We start from the raw sequence: 5,000 nt of genomic DNA, 5'->3' as shown, positions 1-5,000 counted from the left end.
AGCCATTCGCGGTTTCACCTTAATGCGGCTTGTACTGAGACATGCATGGCTTAATCTTTGAGACAAGCATATGACTACTGGCAGGATCAACCAGGGAGCTGCGTCAACTAGAGCTGAGCAGCCGGCCGCCCGGGAGTGTGTCCCGGGGGCCCGCGCGAACACGCAAGCGTCCGCTCAATTATTCTGCAAACAGGAGGAGGCTGAGCTCCCCTGCACAACACACCTCGAAACCCTCTCAGGTCCCGGCGGCGCGCAGCGCCGTCCTAAGTACTTGGTCGGGTTCGAGAGAGGCGCAATCGCCCGGAGTTAGGCGAGTAGACGCTTTAGGTGCGACCACCCGTGCTCCCAACTGAGCTTGCCGCTGCCGACAGAGGCCCGGGAGCGTGCTGTCGTGGCATTGCCGGCGGGAGACAACACGCGCCACCTACGGTGACCGGCAGCTCCAACGCCAGCGCCACAGAAGGACAAAAGCCCCACTTGGGTGCCGAAGCGAACTCTCCCAGCACAGCGCACGCGCCAACACGTCCGCACAGCTGCGATACAAACCACCTGCGAGAACCGCTGGGGCGACCGAGCAGCAGACGGCGTCGCGGCGCCGAGCGCCGGGCGGCGGCGCATCCTCAGCGCACACAGTCCTCAATCGGACCAGCACACTGCAGATGGCCACCGCGCTTCGCACCGGGCCCGCGAGGACCTACTTTGGCCGCAAGGCGCCGCGAGCAGGGGGCGCCGGCGCGCAGCTGCGCCGCCTGCCGCGTCCGTCGGCCGGCGCGCCTGCCACTGGCCGCCCCCACCAGCCGGCTGTAGCGCGTGCGCCCACGCACCGCGCTGCCAGCACGCCGGGCGGCCCCCCCTCACCGGCCGGGGACGGTCCCACCCAGCCACCGCCGCGTATCGCCTCACACCCAGATCCCCTTTCGCGTTCGTGGGCATGGTGGGTCCCCTTTCACGTTCGTGGGCATGGTGGGTATCCCTGAAACAACCGGTTAATAGCTCGACCGATCGTCGCCAACACTGATTCACCTCTAGCGAGAACAACCGCACCACAACGGGTTACCTGTTGTTCATTTGCGTAACGTCACCAGCAAACGTAGACGTCCATCGCCATTTGCAACGAGTATTGCATGCCTGTGTCAGGTGTCACAACACACTACGTCTGCCCACATAGACGCAACAACATGTGCACGCCTCGAGAACACGTGGAAGGTAGCCCCCGTACGTATGCGGTGTCCATTGCGCGAACGACTGTCAGCCGGCCTCTGCAGGATGTCGCAGATGTGGAACGCGGTGCAACATGCTATCACGGTGTGTGAGAAGAGACGACTACGTCCGAATACACGCTCCACTACATCAACAGACTGCTCATGCTGATCGCCATCCAGGGCGTCCGTTCCTCCCACACGTCTGAATGGCGTACCACACTGCAATCCAGCTCTTATAGGGAGACGACACGTAGCTGCGTGCACAATATTTGGACTGTATGGTCTGCCGTTGCTAGGCGCAGTCGTCGTACGGTCACACATGTGCCACGATGTATCATTCAGTACATACGGACCAATGTGCAGTACAGTTTGTGGGTTTTGCGTACATCGGCGGACAGGTGACAGGCCGTACCACAACGTAGGCTGAGTACGTCGGCATGCGAAGGGCATTGAACATGCAAACTTCTCAACGACCAGCTTGCGAAGGCAGGGGGGAAGGGGGGGGGGCATGTACGTCCTGCTGCTATCCACATTACAGTGTATAGCAGGAGCATGTGGAAAGTCAGCAACACCTGCAAGGTGTTTAACATGACGCGATACACAGGGGACCGGGCAGTGCGAATAGCGAACTATATTGCGAGGGTTGCGGTTAGGCAACACTACACTAATTTAACGAGTTGCATAACAATTACAGAGCAGGTTCAGCGACAACGTGCGTCAGGTTAAGGCGCAATATAGGTTAGGTTGAGGCACAATATAGGTTAGGTTAAGGCACAACATGGGTTACGTTAAGGCACAAATTGGGTTACGTTAAGGCACAACATGGGTTACGTTAAGGCACAACATGGGTTACGTTAAGGCACAAATTAGGTTACGTTAAGGCACAAATTAGGTTACGTTAAGGCACAAATTAGGTTACGTTAAGGCACAAATTAGGTTACGTTAAGGCACAAATTAGGTTACGTTAAGGCACAAATTAGGTTACGTTAAGGCACAAATTAGGTTACGTTAAGGCACAAATTAGGTTACGTTAAGGCACAAATTAGGTTACGTTAAGGCACAAATTAGGTTACGTTAAGGCACAAATTAGGTTACGTTAAGGCACAAATTAGGTTACGTTAAGGCACAAATTAGGTTACGTTAAGGCACAAATTAGGTTACGTTAAGGCACAAATTAGGTTACGTTAAGGCACAAATTAGGTTACGTTAAGGCACAAATTAGGTTACGTTAAGGTACAATATGGGTTAGGTTAAGGTACAATATGGGTTAGGTTAAGGTACAATATGGGTTAGGTTAAGGTACAATATGGGTTAGGTTAAGGTACAATATGGGTTAGGTTAAGGCACAACGTAGGTTAGGTTAAGGCACAACGTAGGTTAGGTTAAGGCACAACATAGGTTAGGTTAAGGCACAACATAGGTTAGGTTAAGGCACAACATAGGTTAGGTTAAGGCACAACATAGGTTAGGTTAAGGCACAACATAGGTTAGGTTAAGGCACAACATAGGTTAGGTTAAGGCACAACATAGGTTAGGTTAAGGCACAACATAGGTTAGGTTAAGGCACAACATAGGTTAGGTTAAGGCACAACATAGGTTAGGTTAAGGCACAACGTAGGTTAGGTTAAGGCACAACGTAGGTTAGGTTAAGGCACAACGTAGGTTAGGTTAAGGCACAACGTAGGTTAGGTTAAGGCACAACGTAGGTTAGGTTAAGGCACAACGTAGGTTAGGTTAAGGCACAACGTAGGTTAGGTTAAGGCACAACGTAGGTTAGGTTAAGGCACAACGTAGGTTAGGTTAAGGCACAACGTAGGTTAGGTTAAGGCACAACGTAGGTTAGGTTAAGGCACAACATAGGTTAGGTTAAGGCACAACATAGGTTAGGTTAAGGCACAACATAGGTTAGGTTAAGGCACAACATAGGTTAGGTTAAGGCACAACATAGGTTAGGTTAAGGCACAACATAGGTTAGGTTAAGGCACAACATAGGTTAGGTTAAGGCACAACATAGGTTAGGTTAAGGCACAACATAGGTTAGGTTAAGGCACAACATAGGTTAGGTTAAGGCACAACATAGGTTAGGTTAAGGCACAACATAGGTTAGGTTAAGGCACAACATAGGTTAGGTTAAGGCACAACGTAGGTTAGGTTAAGGCACAACGTAGGTTAGGTTAAGGCACAACGTAGGTTAGGTTAAGGCACAACGTAGGTTAGGTTAAGGCACAACGTAGGTTAGGTTAAGGCACAACGTAGGTTAGGTTAAGGCACAACGTAGGTTAGGTTAAGGCACAACGTAGGTTAGGTTAAGGTACAACGTAGGTTAGGTTAAGGTACAACGTAGGTTAGGTTAAGGTACAACGTAGGTTAGGTTAAGGTACAACGTAGGTTAGGTTAAGGTACAACGTAGGTTAGGTTAAGGTACAACGTAGGTTAGGTTAAGGTACAACGTAGGTTAGGTTAAGGTACAACGTAGGTTAGGTTAAGGTACAACGTAGGTTAGGTTAAGGTACAACGTAGGTTAGGTTAAGGTACAACGTAGGTTAGGTGAAGGCGCAATGTAGGTTAGGTTAAGGTACGATATACCTTAGGTTAAGGTACAATATCGCTTAGGTTAAGGTACAATATAGCTTAGGTTAAGGTACACGTTGTAGGGAAAGGTGTATTTTGGGGGGGGAGGGGGCGGCAGGTTCGTTGATAGTGATTATCGTAAGTGCATGCCTGCGGGATCATCCGATTTGTCACGTCAGGATGCACTTGTGGCTCATGACAGGCGGCGCTCCGATTCCAAGGTTGTGGCAGATCTGTGTCTTTCATTCCTGCCATTGTTTGTGTACTGTGACAGGAGGCAGTATTGTGATGTTGGGTGCACCCCTGTGTAGGACATGTGTGGGTGTTCGTGGCTTAGCTGAGCAATGGCGGATGTCGGAAGGGTGGGATATTCTGTTTTCTGGGTGGACCTCCCGGTCTGGTTATGATAGTGTGGATTGTGTAATGTGGCGGAGAGGATGCACCGGATGTTCTTCCATGCTGGTGGTTAGATATTGTGTGTGTGCCTGTTAGAGGCAGAGAGTAGTGTGTGATAGTGTCTGGCTGACGTGTGGTTCTCATTGTGTGCAGAGTCTTTCAGCATGTATAGGGACGGTTGTATATATTATCTGTATTCTGATGGCTCTGCATCTATTACTAATCAGTGCCGTGTATACGGTTACTCTGGTTCCAGTCGAAACTGTTCTATCTCTGTACATTAGTGACACTGCGGCTCCACTATGTTGCCGCCCCTGTCGGCCGTTTCCCCCAGTGTGTGGCTAATGATTATCAGCAATCAGTCTATTAGTCAATACCGGTAGTGTGACGACGTGAAATGTCCGGGATGGGGGAAGCTACACGCTTCCCGTGGGTCAGGGCCTAGAAAGACTCTTCCCACGCAGGAGGCTCGGACTGTCATTACTCTTCCGAGAAATATATTTGCCCAGCGTTTTTTGCGACTGCGAGTGCGACGCGTACGAGTACCGACATGGATGGGGCGCTTCCTAGCTGATCGCTCAGCATCGGAGAAATATATTTGCCCAACGTTTTTTGCGACTGCGAGTGCAACGCCCAAGGGTACCGACGTGGATGGGGCGCTTCCTAGCTGATCGCTCGGCATGGGAATCCGTACAGTGAGCAATGCGATCGCGTCTGTAGCTTGTACGTGGTACAGCTCGCAGCTCATGTATAGGGACAGCGGGAATGTCGCATATTGGACATAACTCTTCATGAAACGCAAGTTATAGGTGTGGATTGCACATTACGACT

The 5,000-nt window shown here is 50.9% G+C and overlaps 1 non-coding gene across 1 annotated transcript in view; it reads right to left on the bottom strand.

The window, feature by feature from the left end:
• Positions 1-97, bottom strand: part of LOC126443783 (small subunit ribosomal RNA) — a 1,909-nt gene extending 1,812 nt beyond the window's left edge. Inside the window, exon 1 of the ribosomal RNA XR_007582176.1 lies at positions 1-97. This exon is cut by the window's left edge and continues 1,812 nt beyond it. This is a non-coding gene — a ribosomal RNA (small subunit ribosomal RNA).
• Positions 98-5,000: the final 4,903 nt, after the last annotated feature.

Source organism: Schistocerca serialis, unplaced genomic scaffold (genome assembly GCF_023864345.2).
Source record: "Schistocerca serialis cubense isolate TAMUIC-IGC-003099 unplaced genomic scaffold, iqSchSeri2.2 HiC_scaffold_185, whole genome shotgun sequence".
In the NCBI taxonomy this organism is placed as follows: Eukaryota; Metazoa; Arthropoda; class Insecta; order Orthoptera; family Acrididae; genus Schistocerca; species Schistocerca serialis.
The sequence above is the reverse complement of the archived record's forward strand: the minus strand, read 5'-3'. Positions and strand labels throughout refer to the sequence as shown.